The 21,764-nt window shown below is 42.4% G+C and overlaps 1 protein-coding gene across 4 annotated transcripts in view; it reads right to left on the minus strand.

Annotated features, from left to right (window-relative positions):
• The window catches only part of MSRA (methionine sulfoxide reductase A), a 230,607-nt gene that overhangs the window by 129,562 nt on the left and 79,281 nt on the right, over positions 1 to 21,764 (minus strand). The window lies entirely within an intron of this gene.

A 21,764-nucleotide genomic window follows, 5' to 3' on the forward strand; every position in this document is an offset into this window, starting at 1 on the left:
CATGACAGTATCCAAGTAAAAAGTCCTGCAAACCCCTACTGAAAGACCCCACTACAGTCAATAGGGTCCCCTCTGAACCCGATGTTGTTCCTATTGAGGAACAGACTGAAAGATTAAACAATCTACTGTAGATATCCACCTAATCAGCCGATCACAAGCTGTCCCCCTACTGATCAGCTATAAGAAAACTTTCAGCTACCCTGCAGCGCCACCACAGGAGAAATGAAGCATTACTAATCTCCAAATGACATAAATGGAGTGTCTGTGTACATAGATGTACTGGCTCCTCGGGGACCCAATATCAGAACAGCATCAGGATATATCACAGAACGTAACGACATTGTCTAGGAGTAAAAACAACCCAAAACAACTCCAAAGGAAAGAGACGTGTCTACAGAGAGCTGCATCAATAGCGCAAAGAAGGGCCCTGGTTTGGCTACGTGAGAGGTCACAGACTTGGGTCCAAAAGGGTAAAATGACCTCTTCGGCACATATTGCCTTTGACAGGCCACCTTGCGTCGTGTAGATTCTGACCATGCCGACTCTACTTGGAATTCTGGGAAGGAATCTGCAAATAAGTTCTCCATGATGAGAAAACGAAAACTCACTCTAACACCACCTTCCCGAATGTAGCTCCTTATAGATCAATGCCAGAAACATTGTCTTGGATTAAAGAACATCATCTCAAAAAGGAAGAGAGAGCCATCTACAAAGAGTTGCCTTGGGGTTACTGGCCATCAACAGTGCAAAGCAGGGCACTGGTTTGGTTGGGTAAGTGGTCACAGACGTGAGTCAGAAGGGGTACTATGTCTCCTGATGGAGGCTACTACCGACCTGTGGATAGGCCTCCCTTCCTTTTCAAAGAGATCTTCTAGTTTGGCTTTAATCCAACACAATGGATCTTTAGGTTTCTTAGAAAACCAAGGAGAGACCTTCCAAAAGGTGATGCTAGAGGGAGTTTTTACATTTCCATCAGAGATACTGTATTTGCATATTCCCTTCCCGATATTCCTAGTATACCAGGCATGTCTACTAGACATCAGAATAAACTTAACTGAATCCCTAAGTATTTGTAAATGGCTTCACCGTCAACTTACAAAGAACTCCAGTTGACCATTTGGTTCGTTCTCTTTAGCCCCTCTACAGTTCTGGATGAATCCTGTTTGGGAACTGGGCAAAATGTATTACAGTTGGACTCCAGGAGGAAACGTCCAGGGAAACTAATGAAAAGAAGTGGATTGCACAAAGAAAACGTGACGATGTGGTGTGGCAGGTAGTTCCGGCCAAGGGCAATGTTATACAAGGAGCAACTTTCCATTTTTGGAAGGTGGGTCAGCCCCATCGGGAACATGTACCCATCAGTGAAGTCAACATCAGAGTGAGGCTTCGATATACCAGACTGCTCGTTATATCCAGGGACATGGTCACTTTAAATAGCTTTGGAGCTGTGCAGGATAGAGTCGTAATCTTGGCCTTAGTTTAAGTCTATAGTTGGTTAAAACGGAGCAGTATATACTCGCAGCTTTCACTTTAACCATTATGCAGGAGAACATGTCCCTATGACTTCAGATAACCCCAGAGGGGAGGGGTTTACCATGGAGTATTGTTCATGATATCACCCCCCATTATCGAACAGAAGCATACTTCCCATTTTGCTCCTTATATACTGCAGTCAATGCATACAAAAAACACACAATTGATATCACTGATAAGGTCAGAGGCTCTATTGATGACGAATTGACCAATAATCCCGGGTAACTGTCATCGTCCTAATTAATTAGGATGAGTGCCAGCAGTAAAGAAGTCACACCATTCGCGACGTTGGTATTAGTTCCTCTCTCAGCCGAGGAGAAAACGCTGATGCTGTTTTATTAAGACAAAGGGGGGTTAAATAGCAGCAGAGAAAGGAAAAGAGATCACAACAACATAAGTTTTCATATTCATTCCTGATTGGTATAGTTATAGTACATTTCAATCAAACAGAAAGAGAAAGTAGTTCCATATATAGCCAGCTACTCCCGGTCCTGTGCGGTGTCCCAAGGGAGCTGTCTCCTGGTGCCATTTTGTCAACGTATCACTCCTAACATAAAAGTTGTATGTTACTTTTTGTACATGATAAATGACAAAAACCTTAAAATTCAGAGGCCAGAACAGGAGCGTAACTCGAAAGGCTGCAATCACACCCGGGCCCAGGATCGTTGAGAGTCCACAAGCACTGGCATAACTTGAATAGTACACAGTGGTCCCATCCACCACTGGGTCCATAAGTCGCCCTCACCACTGGAATGCTGGTTAAACTCCTTTGATCACCTTTCTGAATCCCTTGCAGGATATAAATGTATTCCTCCTGTCCTCTGGTGAACTGGAGTGAGAAGATTTATGATACTTAGCCTTCCACTGTCAGAAAAGAGAAAATTAACCTTTTTACAAATGGAGAAACTGGTCATAGTAAAGTCAAGGATGGAGGTTGTAGTATAAATGGGGGGCGGGGGGAGGGAGGAAGCCCAGGCTAGACTTTTGCACCAGGGCCCGTAAGCCTCTAGTTACACCACTGGGCCAGAATTGATGTTATTTAATCATCCCACCAATCGAAAAAAAAAAAAAAAAAAAGTAATACAAACTGAGGGGCCATGAATTCTAAATCTGCAATAAAAAAAGTTAAGTTTTTGCAATTTTACTGTAACTGTTTAATTGATTTTTAATAGTGATGGCTTATCTAGGGGTCAGGTCATCAGTGGGGGCACAACATTGCAACCTGCATATATCAGCAGCTCTATGTGCAGTCTGCTGGGGTCTCCTGAGCCACAAGTGGTCACAACCCCGTACATCTTGCATTGCTTCGATACCAGTACCATGGCATGTGACTGCAGGGGCCACTGACTGGCGGCAGGGGACACACTCCAGTGACTTACAAACACAGAAGAACGGACAATACTGGATCAGTAGGGGATTCGATAGGTGAGAAGAATATATTATAGAAGGGGTACAACTATATGGAGTGCAGCAGGGGTATAGCGATATGGGGTACAGACATAACAGTTACACCCAGGCCCCTCCGCAACATAAAAAGGATTTACCGCTGGGGCCCAGAAGTTCTGAATTACAGTAATTACACCGCATTTAAGATACTTGTCCCGCTGAAGGTCCATAGATCTGAAGATTATCTCTGCTGAACCGGTTAAGTGCAAACTCGTATTGTCACACAGTGTGCAAACACAATCACCGAGCAGACACACAACGTCCTGGAGAGCTGATTGTCGCTACCAGACGCTCTCATTTCTGTGAATACCTTCTCATTTTTAGGTACTTCACTTATCAACAACATTCAGGAAATCAACATCATTAGAACGTCCTGTAAAGAATAAGAGCTGTACCAAAATCCAAACCTCTGCTGCCCCCGTAAGGCCGAACGGAAGAGAACCAGAGGAACACAGCTCTGTCACATCAGAGAAATCACCAGTCCTGGTGTAATAGGAAGTGATGGAGAGAAGAAGGTAAAAGGATCAACACAAAGAGTCATTCAAGGCAGAAAGTCTACTGTTCTACAATCATACTGTTTTACATAGGAGTAGTATTATAGTAGTTATATTCTTGTACATAGGGGCAGTATTATAGAAGTTATATTCTTGTACATAGGAGCAGTATTATAGTAGTTATATTCTTGTACATAGGAGGCAGTATTATAGTAGTTATATTCTTGTACATAGGAGCAGTATTATAGTAGTTATATTCTTGTACATAGGAGTAGTATTATAGTAGTTATATTCTTGTACATAGGAGTAGTATTATAGTAGTTATATTCTTGTACATAGGAGCAGTATTATAGTAGTTATATTCTTGTACATAGGAGTAGTATTATAGTAGTTATATTCTTGTACATAGGAGGTAGTATTACAGTAGTTATATTCTTGTACATAGGAGTAGTATTATAGTAGTTATATTCTTGTACATAGGAGCAGTATTATAGTAGTTATATTCTTGTACATAGGCAGTAGTATTATAGTAGTTATATTCTTGTACATAGGAGTAGTATTATAGTAGTTATATTCTTGTACATAGGAGCAGTATTATAGTAGTTATATTCTTGTACATAGGAGCAGTATTATAGTAGTTATATTCTTGTACATAGGAGTAGTATTATAGTAGTTATATTCTTGTACATAGTAGTATTATAGTAGTTATATTCTTGTACATAGGAGGAGTATTATAATAGTGATATTCTTGTACATAGGAGTAGTATTATAGTAGTTATATTCTTGTACATAGAATTAGTATTATAGTAGTTATATTCTTGTACATAGGAGGTAGTATTATAGTAGTTATATTCTTGTACATAGGAGCAGTATTATAGTAGTTATATTCTTGTACATAGGAGTAGTATTATAGTAGTTATATTCTTGTACATAGGAGCAGTATTATAGTAGTTATATTCTTGTACATAGGAGCAGTATTATAGTAGTTATATTCTTGTACATAGGAGCAGTATTATAGTAGTTATATTCTTGTACATAGGAGGTAGTATTATAGTAGTTATATTCTTGTACATAGGAGGTAGTATTACAGTAGTTATATTCTTGTACATAGGAGCAGTATTATAGTAGTTATATTCTTGTACATAGGAGCAGTATTATAGTAGTTATATTCTTGTACATAGGAGCAGTATTATAGTAGTTATATTCTTGTACATAGGAGTAGTATTATAGTAGTTATATTCTTGTACATAGGAGCAGTATTATAGTAGTTATATTCTTGTATATAGGAGTAGTATTATAGTAGTTATATTCTTGTACATAAGAGTAGTATTATAGTAGTTATATTCCTGTACATAGGAGCAGTATTATAGTAGTTATATTCTTGTACATAGGAGCAGTATTATAGTAGTTATATTCTTGTACACAGGAGGTGATATTATAATAGTTATATTATTGTACATCTTATACATTGGGATATGATAGCAATTGTTTTACTTATATATAGGGGCAGTGGTATAATGTACCTATATTCTTCATCAGAAGAGGTGATATAATAGCTGCCATACGGTATATACTACAGGTTATCACTTAAGTTCACATAAACCACCATACTGGGTCCTTATTGTCCCATTTAGGTGAATAAGAAGTTCTGACTCCTGGACTGGTTTTCTCTCCCATATGAGATGTCTCTTCAGTATTTTCACCATCTCAGACACTTATACATGCTGTATATTCAATGGCACGCTAGAAATAATATATCACTTTCCAGGACAGTTAAGAAAAACGCAGGTAAAACAATACATTATCCCTCATGAGAGCTCCAGCTTTGATTCCTCCTCTCCCTGACTACATGACGAGATCTTAATGCCGGATGCTCGACACCAGGGCTGCAGTAAAACAAAGACAATTGTATTAATAAACTCTAGGAGAGGCAGGCGTAATGTGCCATCTTTATTGAAATGCTGCACATTATGGAGCTGTCGCCCGGTTTATCAGGGTAATTTACTGCGTTCCATATACACAATAACATGTTTTATTAATAAGCAGCTGCTCTCACATAACCCGGTTATATTTAGGCTCTCTATATATTCTCCAGCTCTATAGTCTGACGCTGTAACAAGCAGGACCCCCTATAACTGCGGGATCATTAAGCCTCGTCTGGGAAGAGACCTTGTTTCAGCACATAATTAGGACCTTGCGGCTGATGCGCTTTGACTACCAAGTAACATAGGGAATGGATGAAAACTGCGCTCTGGCTTGGAAACGTAAAAAAGAAAAATGAAAAAAAGGATAACAGTGCACAGCCACAATGACCCTATAACAGTGCCCAGCCACAACGACCCTATAACAGTGCCCAGACACAATGACCCCATAACTGCTTATAACAGTGCCCAGCCACAACGACCCTATAACAGTGCCCAGACACAATGACCCCATAACTGCTTATAACAGTGCCCAGCCACAACGACCCTATAACAGTGCCCAGCCACAACGACCCTATAACAGTGCCCAGACACAATAACCCCATAACTGCTTATAACAGTGCCCAGACACAATGACCCCATAACAGTGCCCAGCCACAACGACCCTATAACAGTGCCCAGCCACAATGACCCTATAACAGTGCACAGCCACAATGACCCTATAACAGTGCCCAGGCACAATGACCCTATAACAGTGCCCAGCCACAATGACCCTATAACAGTACCCAGCCACAATGACCCTATAACAGTGCCCAGCCACAATGACCCTATAACAGTGCCCAGCCACAATGACCCTATAACAGTACCCAGCCACAATGACCCTATAACAGTGCCCAGCCACAATGACCCTATAACAGTGCCCAGCCACAATGACCCTATAACAGTACCCAGCCACAATGACCCTATAACAGTGCCCAGCCACAATGACCCTATAACAGTGCCCAGCCACAATGACCCTATAACAGTACCCAGCCACAATGACCCTATAACAGTGCCCAGCCACAATGACCCTATAACAGTGCCCAGGCACAATGACCCTATAACAGTGCCCAGCCACAATGACCCCATAACAGCGCCCAGCCACAATGACCCCATAACAGTGCCCAGGCACAATGACCCTATAACAGTGCCCAGCCACAATGACCCCATAACTGCATATAACAGTGCCCAGCCACAATGACCCCATAACTGCTTATAACAGTACCCAGCCACAATGACCCTATAACAGTGCCCAGCCACAATGACCGTATAACTGCTTATAACAACGCCCAGCCACAACGACCCCATAACTGCTTATAACAGTGCCCAGCCACAACGACCCCATAACTGCTTATAACAGTGCCCAGCCAAAATGACTCCATAACAGCGCCCAGCCACAATGACCCCATAACAGTGCCCAGGCACAATGACCCTATAACAGTGCCCAGCCACAATGACCCCATAACTGCATATAACAGTGCCCAGCCACAATGACCCCATAACTGCTTATAACAGTACCCAGCCACAATGACCCTATAACAGTGCCCAGCCACAATGACCGTATAACTGCTTATAACAACGCCCAGCCACAACGACCCCATAACTGCTTATAACAGTGCCCAGCCACAACGACCCCATAACTGCTTATAACAGTGCCCAGCCAAAATGACCCCATAACTGCTTATAACAGTGTCCAGTCACAGTGACCCTATAACTGCCTATAACAGTGCCAATGAAACCAATTTAGTAGCCAGATAATGAGAATGTCGTTAGTCAATGCTAACATTGACAGCCTTATTACTGAGGTTTTTTTTTACTGGAGTTTCTTTTTACCCATGCAGATGTGAACACTTACCCCAAAGGTACTGCTTGTGATGGGCCTGTACTATACAGTATCTCTAAACAGGGCACCTAGGAAAATCCCTTATAGCAAAAAATGGTGATCTTATGGATTACATTGGGTGTAACAAAGGGGCACCTCTCTTCTATGGTCATTTAACAGTCCCAATGCAAACTGGTTTCTTTATTTTTTTTAAAGGGGTTTTCCATTGATCGCCTATGTCTATGTTAACGTAAAACCAACCACATACAAAAAATGGGGCTCACACCTGCGACCCCCAGGTAACAGAGAGATAGGGGTGGAGGAGAAAGCAAAATTTGAGTTAGAAGGCTCTTAGAAATAGTGACTGTGACCGGGCAGCAGCTCGACTGTACCACCTAACAGACAATGATAACTGTCTCCTGTTATGGGGAGTTCACACTACCCCTGCACATGTTTGTTACTGTCTTCTGTCATAGGATGACAGCAACAGACATTAAACTGTCACAGACTTATTCTGTGTACCTGTTTCCATTGACGTTAATGTAAACAACATGATGGACACTATCTTTCAGCACACACAAACATGACGGAAGATAGCGTCTGTCATGTTGTTTATATTAGTGTCAATGGGAACGGACACAGAATCTCTCTGCGACAGTTTAATATCCGTTGCTGTCATCCTATGACGGAAGACAGCAACGGACATTTACAAAGGTAGAGTGAACTCCCCCTTAGTGAGTTAGTTACTAAGTTTCTGCACCACAAACAGCTAAAGAACCTGCAGTAGGTCTTTTAAAACTTTTTGTACTTGGGTCAAACCATGGTGAAGCTAGGGTCTCACTAAAAATAAACTGAATTGTTCAGTGCCATGTTACTTCTGAAACAGCTCCAAACTTACAACTGTGCACAGTACGGTGTCAACCAAGTAGCAGACAGGCTGGATTCACAGATGCAATCTTCTCTGATTGGAACCATTAACTTTCCCCATTGCTCTCCATGTAGCCCAGACCGCCATAGTGACCTCTTTCCGCCACATAGATATCTTTGGCTCCTTATTTCATCAACAACAACAACCATGTCTATCTAGACTTCCCTAGGAGTGACGATATCCCCTAGCCCTGTCTAAGCCTCTCACCTCTACCAGGTTAGTCTTCTCTACACTGAGCTGACGAGATACAATAACATTGAAACGGCCGTCCTCGGTTGAGAGACTATACCTGGTAATAATCCCAGCATCATTGCAAAACAAAGGCCTCTTGGAAGGTAGAGCATGATGTTAAAGGGAGCAGCCTCTATTGAGCTATATCACTGAGATTCTGTCTTCCTATTTACATCAGGGAAGACAGGCTTGCACATTCCAGTGAGCGCCCTCTATTGGTTTGCAACACTGAGGCACCTGACTTCCTAATTACATCATGGAAGACAGATTTGCATATTCTTCCCATGGTCCCTTGCACAGTGGAGTGCTAAAGGCTTAATAAGTCTCCACACACCTAAATGGTGGTCTCTCCCCAAGGAGTGACGATATCCCCCTAATGACTTCTACAAAGTGAAAGTACCCCATCTTGTGCCCCACAAAGTAATAGGGTTCTTCTTAAACACAGTAAGAGGGCCTCTTTTGCACCCTATACATACAGTCCTATGAAAAAGTTTGGGCACCCCTATTAATCTTAATCATTTTTAGTTCTAAATATTTTGGTGTTTGCAACAGCCATTTCAGTTTGATATATCTAATAACTGATGGACACAGTAATATTTCAGGATTGAAGTGAGGTTTATTGTACTAACAGAAAATGCGCAATATGCATTAAACCAAAATTTGACCGGTGCAAAAATATGGGCACCTCAACAGAAAAGTGACATTAATATTTAGTAGATCCTCCTTTTGCAAAGATAACAGCCTCTAGTTGCTTCCTGTAGCTTTTATTCAGTTCCTGGATCCTGGATGAAGGTATTTTGGACCATTTCTTTCTACAAAACAATTCAAGTTCAGTTAAGTTTGATGGTCGCCGAACATGGACAGCCCGCTCTCAAATGATCTGAAAACAAAGATTGTTCAACATAGTTGTTCAGGGGAAGGATACAAAACGTTGTCTGAGAGATTTAACCTGTCAGTTTCCACTGTGAGGAACATAGTAAGGAAATGGAAGACCACAGGGACAGTTCTTGTTAAGCCCAGAAGTGGCAGGCCAAGAAAAATATCAGAAAGGCAGAGAAGAAGAATGGTGAGAACAGTCAAGGACAATCCACAGACCACCTCCAAAGAGCTGCAGCATCATCTTGCTGCAGATGGTGTCACTGTGCATCGGTCAACAATACAGCGCACTTTGCACAAATAGAAGCTGTATGGGAGAGTGATGAGAAAGAAGCCGTTTCTGCAAGCACGCCACAAACAGAGTCGCCTGAGGTATGAAAAAGCACATTTGGAGAAGCCAACTTCATTTTGGAAACAAAGATTGAGTTGTTTGGTTATAAAAAAAAGGCGTTATGCATGGCGTCCAAAAAGAAACAGCATTCCAAGAAAAACACATGCTACCCACTATAAAATTTGGTGGAGGTTCCATCATGCTTTGGGGCTGTGTGGCCAATGCCGGCATCGGGAATCTTGTTAAAGTTGAGAGTCGCATGGATTCCACTCAGTATCAGCAGATTCTTGAGAATAATGTTCAAGAATCAGTGACGAAGTTGAAGTTACGCCGGGGATGGATATTTCAGCAAGACAATGATCCAAAACACCGCTCCAAATCCTCAGGCATTCATGCAGAGGAACAATTACAATGTTCTGGAATGGCCATCCCAGTCCCCAGACCTGAATATCATTGAACATCTGTGGGATGATTTGAAGCGGACTGTCCATGCTCGGCGACCATCTAACTTAACTGAACTTGAATTGTTTGTCCAAAATACCTTTATCCAGGATCCAGGAACTGATTAAAAGCTACAGGAAGTGACTAGAGGCTGTTATCTTTGCAAAAGGAGGATCTACTAAATATTAATGTCACTTTTCTGTTGAGGTGCCCATACTTTTGCACCGGTCAAATTTTGGTTTAATGCATATTGCGCATTTTCTGTTAGTACAATAAACCTCATTTCAATCCTGAAATATTACTGTGTCCATCAGTTATTAGATATATCAAACTGAAATGGCTGTTATAAACACCAAAATATTTAGAACTAAAAATGATTAAGATTAATAGGGGTGCCCAAACTTTTTCATAGGACTGTATGTCCCACATTGCGTTCTCGTTTTCCAGTATCATTTCCTAAAATTTCTCATTTATCATAGATGATATTCTGGTTCGGGGGAGAGCTTGTTCTGGAGACCCCAATGATTACTGGAACAAATGGGACGCGTCATTCGGCTCAGCAGCTTTGACTAACCTTATTACAGAGGTGGTCAGTAGAGTGGAAAATGACTAGCAATTTTTGCACAAAAATATTGTGTACCAAGAATTGCGACCGTACCTATATATAAACAGGTACTTTCTAAGCCTCTTGAGGCTTCTGAGACCACCTTGGTCTAGACCACAATCACTACTCATCTACAACCAGTTAGAGAAGGCACTTGGTACCGCAGACCCTTACGATGGACCTGCAGGCGGCGTATGGCGTGTAATAACCTGCGGTTTCCTCCCGGCTGCCATCATTAGTGATTCCATTGCTTGTTGATTTGATAAATGGACGACATGGAGAGTGGAGGTCTGGGGTGAAGGTACACATGCTCTACACCGCATATCACAAGCTGTATGATCTTGTTATGCAAACACAGGCACACTCCTCTTCAATCTCTCGCCTTCCAGCAAACATGGCCTCAGCCTCATCCCATTCATTATTCTCTACCTCGCTCAACCCGAGTCTCGGTAAATCATTATCTGCTCCCGCTACAATGTCGCCTTCTTTCTTACACACAACCTCCCTATGCTTCACATAGCAATGGACGAGGTATATGAACCGATCCAGGATAATCTGCTACAAGTACAGGGACAATATGGTATTCAGGGGTCCTGATGGATCTGGGAATACCAGAAAACCATAGAAAAGTACGTAAAATTTATTTCCATTTGGTACAGTCTTATGTGGAAAGTCAATCTCTGCGAATTTAACATTTTTATCTATTAGGTATGCTAGGGGTTTCCTTTTCTCACCATAGTCTGGCTACATGAAGTAGGTAAGGGACCACTAAGTAATCTAGCCCTTATAAGGTCTTAAAATTTGGTAAATCCCACCTCATTGGCACAGCGTGCAATGGTTTCCACCAATTCATATTTAACAACAGCCTAAGATGGAAGGAAAAGCCAAGTGTGAAGGTGCCAAGTACCCCCATGAATCAATGGCTTGTAAACCCACCTTTAACGCCAATGACAAAGGTTTTCTGTACTGCTTTATCAGTCTCCCAAGTTGGGTCCACATCTCTGTTGGAGACTGCCAAAAATTGGTGGAGAAAGAGGACTTTTTACTCCGTCACTTTCAGTTTCAAACTAGCAGACACCCAATGCATCCCATTATAGTCCATGGGATCCAAAAACCTCACGCGTAACCACTGTTTAAGCAGCCTGGCTCTCCAATGTTCGGACGCCTCCAATGGACCTGAACAATGGAGAACCGGCGCTAATGCGAACCAATGTTCTGAAATAATTTTGTTCCATTCTTGTTTACAAGGTGACTTCAGTTCTTTGAGGTTTGGAACTTTCTTTTATGAACAGCCCTGTTTAGGTCTCACCACTTCTCACACTAGTAGAGCCGACTGTGCATGCTGGCCGGCAGTCATAGCTCCAGGGCCGCAATTGTGCGCATGCGCAGTCAGCTCTACTAGTGTCTCACTGGCAGAGCCAACTGCGCAGGCGTCGGAGGTAACATTGAAGAAAGACGACGAAAGTAGGGGAGGATCCAGCCAAAGATAGAGGCATCGCTGGAGCCTGTTCTCGAGTAGCAGTGGGGACGCCCCCATCGCATTTCCAGCGCTAGGGCCCGCCCCCATCGCTGCGAGAGAACTAATTTGCATACCTGTAAAAACCGGTATTTCTAAGGAATGGCGCGGCAGAGATCACATCTAAAAGTAAGAGACGAATAGCCTTTCTAAAGACTATTCCAACGTCTTATCCACAAAAAAAGGGTTTTAATGGTAGAATCCCTTTAATGGAAATTTAATCTGTTTGATCATTGTTACTTATTACAAGAATTGCTGGAAGTGCTGGCCGCCTGCCTCGATGCAAGCAGTGCAACGCCAGGAGATGGATTGACGAACTCGTTCACAGACTCCTGGCATGGCCCTCACCACGACGAACGCAGCCTGGATGTAGTTCACGAACTCTTCGCTGGTTGGCACAGACGTTGCGTACACAACGTACTTGACATGTTCCCACAAGAAGAAATCTTCTTCGTTTCTCCTTTTACATGGCGCAGCGAGGAATAGGAAACTGACATCTCGGTCTACTTGCAGCGTCACATGTTCATTAATAAAAAAGAAAAAACGCTTCATACACTGGCTGAAGTTCACCTTTTCATTTTGTGTACTTACTTTTCGGACACCCTGTAATAACACATACCTGAACGCTCTAGACCAGCAAACTACCAAAACTTATGCTGATGATCAATTAATGCAGGGCTGCTACTTACCCTCTTAATTCCTAAGGTTGTGCTTCATTTTTCAGAGACCGCTTCTGCACTTTGGCCTCATTTGTTAAATAATAGAACAGGTTTTTTTGGGTTTTTTTCTATTATTATGTACCGATCTATAAACCACAATATTCAAAGAGGGTTGACTTTATTGTTCTCATGACTGTAAACGTTAACATTAGAGATGAGCGAGTACTATTCGAAACGTAGCACGCACCCATAGGAATGAATGGAAGTGGTCGACACGCAGAGGGGTAAGAGGCCAGCTGCCGGCAAAGTCTGGCTGCGTCCATTCATTCCTATGGGTGCGTGCTATTCGAAACGGCCATTTCAAATAGTACTCGCTCATCTCTATCTAGTTAACATTACAATTCTGTCCTTTCCTTCTCGGTTCGAACATATCAAAAACTTTGGACACATCATAGTTTATACACTTTCTATGGATCCATACACTGCCTACACCTCTCTTCTCAGAAAGTCAAGCAATGCATATTAGATACTACGCGGCACCGCCTCAGTTGACTCTTCTGGACCTTCATTCAATGGGGGTTTCAACGTCTGGATTCCATAGATCGAAACTTTTTATATTACAAATACCTATTAATGAACATTTCAATCAAAATTGATACACTGTATTTGCCCTAGTGTATAGTCAAGGGGGAGGAGAATGAGACAGCGGCACTTGTTAGTTTGTTTTCTTAATCCCTGTGTCATGACTCGCCCCCTTAGGCCCTACACCAGCCATGACACGTTGCATTACTTTCATTTTCCGGTAGTGTTTTTTTAAAATAATTTTTAGTGCATAGTCTTCTTTCTCTGTCACTATTTCAGCCAGGGAATGCAATGACTCCCGTTGTCTTCTGGGGCACGGCTCGGTCTGACAATGGCACTCCACTTCTCCATTACCAGCAACATCAAGTTATTAGATCAACCATCGATCGTGGATGATATCGGGCTTGGCAGTCTATTTAAAGGGTCCTCCAGTCTTCGCACTTCTTTCATACCTCCTTGGAAAGATTCCTTAGATAGTCCAGTCAAACTGGGGCCAAAAGCGTTTCAACAATAGGATTCACTTCCGTGGTCACAGCCGTAACACAAAGGATAGACCATCAGTGATTCTACGGGATATCCGGAATTAGAAAATATGGCTGCTTTCAATTACAAAGAGCTCCACTTCGTCTGTTCGAGAAGGACATCACATCCATTGGTCGCTTGGCCATGCTACATTGCAGTCACCTATGAAACGGAAGTGGAGCTTTTTCTAAAAGACAGCAGCAGTGGCGTAACTAGGAATGGTGGGGCCCTGAGGCGAACTTTTGACATGGGCCCTACCCCCCCGACCGACACCAAAGACCTCAACCGACCCCCTCCTACGCATTCCTGCGCGCTCTATTATGCCACATAGTGGCCCCTGCACACAGTATTATGTCCCATAGTGGCCCCTGCACACACTATTATGCCACATAGTGGCCCCTGCACACAGTATTATGCCACATAGTGGCCCCTGCACACAGTATTATCCCCCATAGTGGCCCCTGCACACAGTATTATCCCCCATAGTGGCCCCTGCACACAGTATTATCCCCCATAGTGGCCCCTGCACACAGTATTATGTCCCATAGTGGCCCCTGCACACACTATTATGCCACATAGTGGCCCCTGCACACAGTATTATGCCACATAGTGGCCCCTGCACACAGTATTATCCCCCATAGTGGCCCCTGCACACAGTATTATCCCCCATAGTGGCCCCTGCACACAGTATTATCCCCCATAGGGGCCCCTGCACACAGTATTATGTCCCATAGTGACCCCTGCACACAGCATTATCCCCATAGTGGCCCCGGCACACATTATTATCCCCCATAGTGGCCCCTGCACACAGTATTATCCCCCATAGTGGCCCCTGCACACAGTATTATCCCCCATAGTGGCCCCTGCACACAGTATTATGCCCCATAGTGCCCCCTGCACACAGTATTATCCTCCATAGTGGCCCCTGCACACAGTATTATGTCCCATAGAGCCCCCTGCACACAGTATTATCCCCCATAGTGGCCCCTGTACACAGTATTATGTCCCACTGTGGACACCCATAAACAATTATTATACTCTGGGGGGTTTTCAGACCCCAGAGTATAATAATTGGAGACCCGGGGGGAATAAAAACATAAAAAAACCTCTGTTACTCCCCTATCTCGCGTCTCCTACGCTGTCGGCCTCCAAAGTAGTTGATCTTCAATGACTTAAGACGTCACATAACCCGGGACGCAGGCCGGGGTCATGAGATGTCAGATGACTAGGCCGAAGTTTGCACATACTGTGGAGAGGTAAGAAACAGTGTTTTTTATGTTTCTTACCTCTCCTGGTCCGCCAATCATGATACTCGGGGGTCCGAAAAGACCCCCGAGTATAATGATCGCAGCGGTAGCGGCTGTCACCGGGCCCCTAATGTCCCGGGCCCTGTGGCAGCTGCCTCTGCTGCTATGGCGGTAGTTACGCCACTGGACAGCAGCCATGTTTCCTAATTGTGGAAAACACCTTTCTTTTTGGATCCTAGATCTGACTAATACTTGCCATAAAGACCCATGATTCCAAACCATTGGTTTGTAGCCAACATCACATTCAGCTTTGCGGTCTCACGTCCGGACCCAAAAAATGTTCCTCCTCACTGCATTGTAACAACCTGATTGAGCATCTATCTGAATCGATACTACAGTTGTCACATTTTCAGTCCCCAATCCTAGGAATTGGGGGGTTGGATTCGACCCGATGTCCGGAGTTTTGAATGGGAGGTGAATTCAAGAAGAAAAATTGCGTTACCTAAAAAAACCGGGACAGATGTCCTCCGTAGAGGAGATTAGTACAAACAGTGCCGGTAGACCCATTGCCGTCCACTTAAATTATACGTTATTTTATCCACTCCTGCCCAAAGTGACAAATAACCCTGACATTTTTAACAACCTCACAAAACCAACACTACCCATTAACCGGAGAAAAAAAAAAACTCAAACCCCCCCCCCCTCCAGTAAACCCCCCTAGGAAAGTGACAACTAAAACAGGACGAAGCGTATTCCAGGCGCTTAGCGGTGCAGAAATATTATCCCGAAGCTGCGGCGGATAGAATGCAGATAAAACTAATAATATACAAACAAAATTATAATGACATCGATTTGCCGATTCCCTTTTATTAGGGTCATTTTAATCATGTGTAATTACAGAGCGATCAATTATTCCTGCTCGCCGCTATTGTGAGACGTGTCATTTACACGGTTAGATAAAGTAGCCGCTCACAAAGTAATGAATGGGTCTAATCGGGAGTGAACGGCCCCACAACATGATCTCTCTAAAGATGTTTGTTCCTCTCCTCTGGCTGTCAGAACAAACATGATGTCGGAAAAATAACGGCAAATAACAATTCGTTAGGAAAAGTGACATCAATGGTTAACGCTTCGGGGAGCATTCGCCGGGAACAAAGAGGCGCAATTAGAAATTTTTTTTTTTTACTTACAAAATTTTAATTTTTGCAACTCTTTTGGTTGAGTTTTTTAGAAAAGTGATATTTGAAGTTAACGGTGGTCGATAAAAATAAAAAAAAAGTAAATGGGGCTTAAATTTTTTGAATTTTTCACTAAATAACTAATTTTTTGAAAAATTTTTCAGATTAATTATAGGTTGCTGAGAATCTTACAAATACGATGTTCTTACAGATAGGGTGATGTCTTCTAAATCAGTCAGGTTTTTTTATTTATTGATATTAGGCCTGGTTCACATCTGTGTCCGGGCCATTATGGTCATTATGGAAAAGTCCTGCAAGCAAGAAACAAAGCGGAAACCACATGGACCCCATTATAGTCTAGGGTAGTGATGGTGAAAATTTTAGAGACTGAGTGCCCAGACTGCAACCCAAAACCCACTAATTTATCACAAAGTGCCGACACGGCAATTTAACCTTAATAATGTGCAGATCCACAATTGCACACAATTACAGACCTGCAGAATATGGTCATACAAATGGGGCTTTATAGAGCTTTCTGCTCCACAGTGACCCCCACACAGTATAATCTGCTGCATAGTGGCCCCCACACAGTACAATCAGCTGCACAGTAACCCCTACACAGTCCTATCAGCTCCACAGTGGCCCACACACAGTATAATCTGCTGCATAGTGGCCCCCACACAGTACAATCTGCTTCACAGTAACCCCCACACAGTCCAATCAGCTCCACAGTGGACCCCACACAGTATAATCTGCTCCACAGTTCTCCACACAGTATAATCTGCTCCACAGTGACCCAACACACAGTATAATCTGCTGCACAGTGGTCCCGCACACAGTACAATCTGCTCCACAGTGGCCCCTCACACAGTATAATCAGCTCCACACTGGTCCCCACACAGTACAATTTGCTTCACGGTGGCCCCCACACAGTACAATTTGCTTCACGGTGGCCCCCACACAGTACAATTTGCTTCACGGTGGGCCCCACACAGTATAATCTATTCCATGGATGGATGCCCAAAGAGAGGGCTCTGAGTGCCACCTCTGGCACCCGTGCCATAGGTTTGCCATCACGGGTCTAGGGGGTCTGCTGGTTTCCTAAGGTAACCACTTTTTTTAAGTGGATTAGTTTTTCATGTGGCACAGATGTAAACTGGGCCTTAAGGGTAAACATATAAAATGTTTGGATTGCAATTTATTCCTTTAGGTATCCCAGTGTGAGACATGGTGTTAGGTCTACCAAAAAAAATAAAGCTCACAGATGTCAACCAACAGAATATGTCATTATAAAAATATATATATTCAAATCAATGGAATCAAAACAGAAAAATCTAGCAGGAACGGGGACTAAAAAATACTTCTCAAACCCAAACTTTTGAAAGTTTAGTACAAAATTGTGGAACTTTTTAGAACAAAAGACTCAAAAGTTAGATAATCACGAGGTAATATTCACAATAAGAAAAAAGATCCAGCACCGAAAATGACTGAATTAAAACATGGCTTTTATTCTAAATAGCTAAAAACACATAGCGTGAACACCAAAGTGCATAGAGAATATATATATGTAAAAAAATCTTGTTTGTATGTGTCATACCAGTCCACGAAGACAAAACATCAGACGAGACCTACATGAAACATGGCTGCCGCTGACGCGTTTCGAGGTAGTGTAACCTCTTGGTCATAGCGGTTAGATAATCACGAGGTACTTGTTCTTCAGTACAAAGAATGCAAAAGTTGATGCAAAAATTTCTTGTCTGACAGTGCCCGGTCTACTGAATATAGGGTATCTGCAGTGTTCCTGTCCCATCAGAAAGGGGTTAATAGGAGCACTGCAGATACCCTATATTCAGCCAGTCCTCAAAGCTCAGGGAAGGGGCAGAAAGACAACCAAAACACGCCCTCCCCTTTCCCAACACCTACTGCACCCAAAAACTCCGACCATTTTAATTTTTGAAATTCTCCAGTAGCTGCTGCATTCCTCCCCCCCCCCCCCCAGCTTATACTCGAGGCAATAAGTGGTAAAATTAGGGGCCTAGGCTTATATTCGGGTCGGCTTATACTCGAGTATATACGTAGTTCCTAGTAGGACCATGGTGTAACACCTAGGACAATATAATAGTCAATGGAAGGTCAAGTGAACAAAAACATTCACCCAACATTGGAAGACCCAACGCTTGTATGGAGAGCTGTTGATGAATCCTCCCAACTATTTCTACAACCACAATGTGTACTGTAGGCCTCCATGATTTCTACGTACACCCCTGAATACATATGTTGCACTAGGACAAAGCTAGAATTGTTGATCACCGATTTATTTTGGAGAAGACCACCACTCTAGAAGTCAAAATTTCACTGCTTACTATGAGTGGATATCTCACAGAGCCTTCAACGTATTCAGAAAACAATAGGAATTTCCATATGGCCTATGCTGACCATACATATAACATAGTCATTGGCCAAAAGATCCAGTATCTCGCCCAACTCCACCAAGCTTGGTCAGGCAAATGTTCTAAATGGAGGTGGAGAAAGTTACTGCCCCACGTCTGGCTTATGCTAGGTTCACACTAGTGCTGCTTCTTCGTTGTTCTGGTCTATCAGAAGAGGTGGGCCACCAAAATATTCGTTACATGGAGTCTGGTTGACCCCATTATCTATATTGGAGTCCATCGGGTGTTCCTCCACCAATCTTTGGCGGACATTGCATTATGAATGCCTTATCGCTCCAAAGACAAATGGATCAGGCCAACAAAAATGTCAGGAGGACCTTATACAATTTTTCTTTTTATATGTACAGGAACATGAAGGGTACAACAAGGTGTAGATAGTGATCCACATAACATATAGTACAAGAAGACCTCTATGTGTTCTGTAGGTTTGATGTCGCCTGACAACGATGTTCTCAAGGTCAACAGCCCAAAAAATATATAAAATTTTGCATATTAGAAATCCTGAGCCGAAACAAAAAAACTCAAACACATGAGTTACCGCCTCCATCCCCCAACGCGGCAATGTTGTACACACATCTATTCAGACATTTCCAATCAAGTTCTCTGATGGAAAGACATGGATATACGAGTGCAGAGCCTGACCTCTGACCCCGCTTTATTAAAGGGAATCCATTCTTAAGCTATGTCTGCTTCTGATCAAAACCCATTAGGCAGACGGGAATTTCAGAAGCCGGTTCCGCGCCGCTGCTTTTCTCTTTGACATCTTTTGTAAATATATTACACACTGGGATTGCCGAAATGAGAAGTCCAAAGCTTGACCTCTCCTGTTTTCGGTGTAATCGTTTCTGTCTCTCGGTGGTTTGTTTAGCGGAGCATAAATCATCTCTGTTATAGCATTTCCAAAAAGTTGATATTTTTATAAATATTATTGGCCGAGTTAAAACACAGAAATGATCAACATTTGTCGTCTTGGCAGGAACAGCGAACACGAGAGCCCTGAGGTTAACCAAAGCAAAACGGTGAAGAAAAAGTTGCAGAAGTCATTTAAAGGTGAGACATTTATTAGCTATATAAAGCCGTAGAGTCACCGACTGAAGACGTGTGACCGAATCTACAACACGAGGACCACAGGAGGCCACCAAAGATGATGAGACCTTCCTAGAAAGTTCTGTAAAGGATTAGATAATTACATAAATAATAGCGCCTCATACATTCTTATAGAAACAAGTACCATGTACATAGAAGCAAACATAACACTCCACACAGGTTATAATAGAAGGAACATACTGATACATACAAGACAGAACTATAATATTTATAGTGTTGTACATACTACAGGAGATTTACACTTCTGAGGTAGAATTATAGTATTATTCCTATACAACAGGGCAGTATTATAGTAGTTATATTCTTGTACATAGGAGTAGTATTATAGTAGTTATATTCTTGTACATAGGAGTAGTATTATAGTAGTTATATTCTTGTACATAGGAGTAGTATTATAGTAGTTATATTCTTGTACATAGGAGTAGTATTATAGTAGTTATATTCTTGTACATAGGAGTAATATTATAGTAGTTCTATTCTTGTACATAGGAGCAGTATTATAGTAGTTATATTCTTGTACATAGGAGGTAGTATTATAGTAGTTATATTCTTGTACATAGGAGTAGTATTATAGTAGTTATATTCTTGTACATAGGAGTAGTATTATAGTAGTTATATTCTTGTACATAGGAGGTAGTATTATAGTAGTTATATTCTTGTACATATGAGTAGTATTATAGTAGTTATATTCTTGTACATAGGAGTAGTATTATAGTAGTTATATTCTTGTACATAGGAATTTATGTGCTGTGTTTAACCCCTTCCCGTCGAGGGCATTTTATGATTTTAGATTTTGACCCCCCACCTCCTTCCAAACCCCATAACTTTTTTATTTCTCCTCTCTCAGAGCCATATGAGGTCTTATTGTTTTCTTCATGATGCTATCTTTAATTATTCTCTATGATACACTGGGAAGCTGGAAAAAAAATCTGAATGGGGGAGGGGATTTGAAGAAAACGTGCACTTGTGCAACTTTCTTACGGGCTTTGTTTTTATGGCATTCACTGTGCAGTCAATATGACATTTCTTTTTTCTAAAAGTTGCCATTTCCGGGGTGCATAGGGCATCTTTTTTTTTTTCGGGGCCGGGTGTACTTTTTAGTTCTACCATTTTGGGGAATGTCTATTGCTTTGATCACATGTTATTCAAATTTTTATTAGAGTGAAAAAATGGCGGTTTGGCACTTTTGACTTTTTTTCCCGCTACAGCACTGACCGTACGGGAAAAATATTTTTATAGATTTGTAGAGCGGGCGGAGTTAAACACAAAGCATCCGCCGTAATAGTACGGCGGATGTCGGGAAGGGGTTAAACCACATTTTCGGGGCAGAATACACTTTGATCACAGCATGGAGTCAATCTCCAGACTCATCTATAGGCCAGTTGCAGTAGTGCAGCTCAGCCTTGGTTGTTTGGACATCAGATACAATAGGTTTGCTATAAGGTAGCAGTAATTTTTTATATAATCTATCGACCAGTAGATTTTGCGCTTGCAATTTTCCAGATCTGATGATCTCATGACATTTTTCGTTATCTCCAGAAACCTTACGAGCAAGAAACATGGCGGACAACCCTACTAGTTCATACAGCACTGTAGTGTCAGGACACAGTCTGCAATATACAAGACATACGGTATATGTGTTACTGCCTGGGATGTGCCGTCCATAGTGTGAAGGTGTGACCCCGCAGTGTGTATTGTGCCCTATGGGAAGAGCGAGCATCACCAGTGCAAACAACCAGCCCAATGGCAGCGAGCGTGTAGCCGGAGCGCAGACAGCGCCGAGCTTGTTTTTCCCCTAATGGATGTTGTTAGACTTTAGTACGTTAAGCTTTTGTA

This window comes from Leptodactylus fuscus, chromosome 3, assembly GCF_031893055.1.
Source record: "Leptodactylus fuscus isolate aLepFus1 chromosome 3, aLepFus1.hap2, whole genome shotgun sequence".
Taxonomy (NCBI): Eukaryota; Metazoa; Chordata; class Amphibia; order Anura; family Leptodactylidae; genus Leptodactylus; species Leptodactylus fuscus.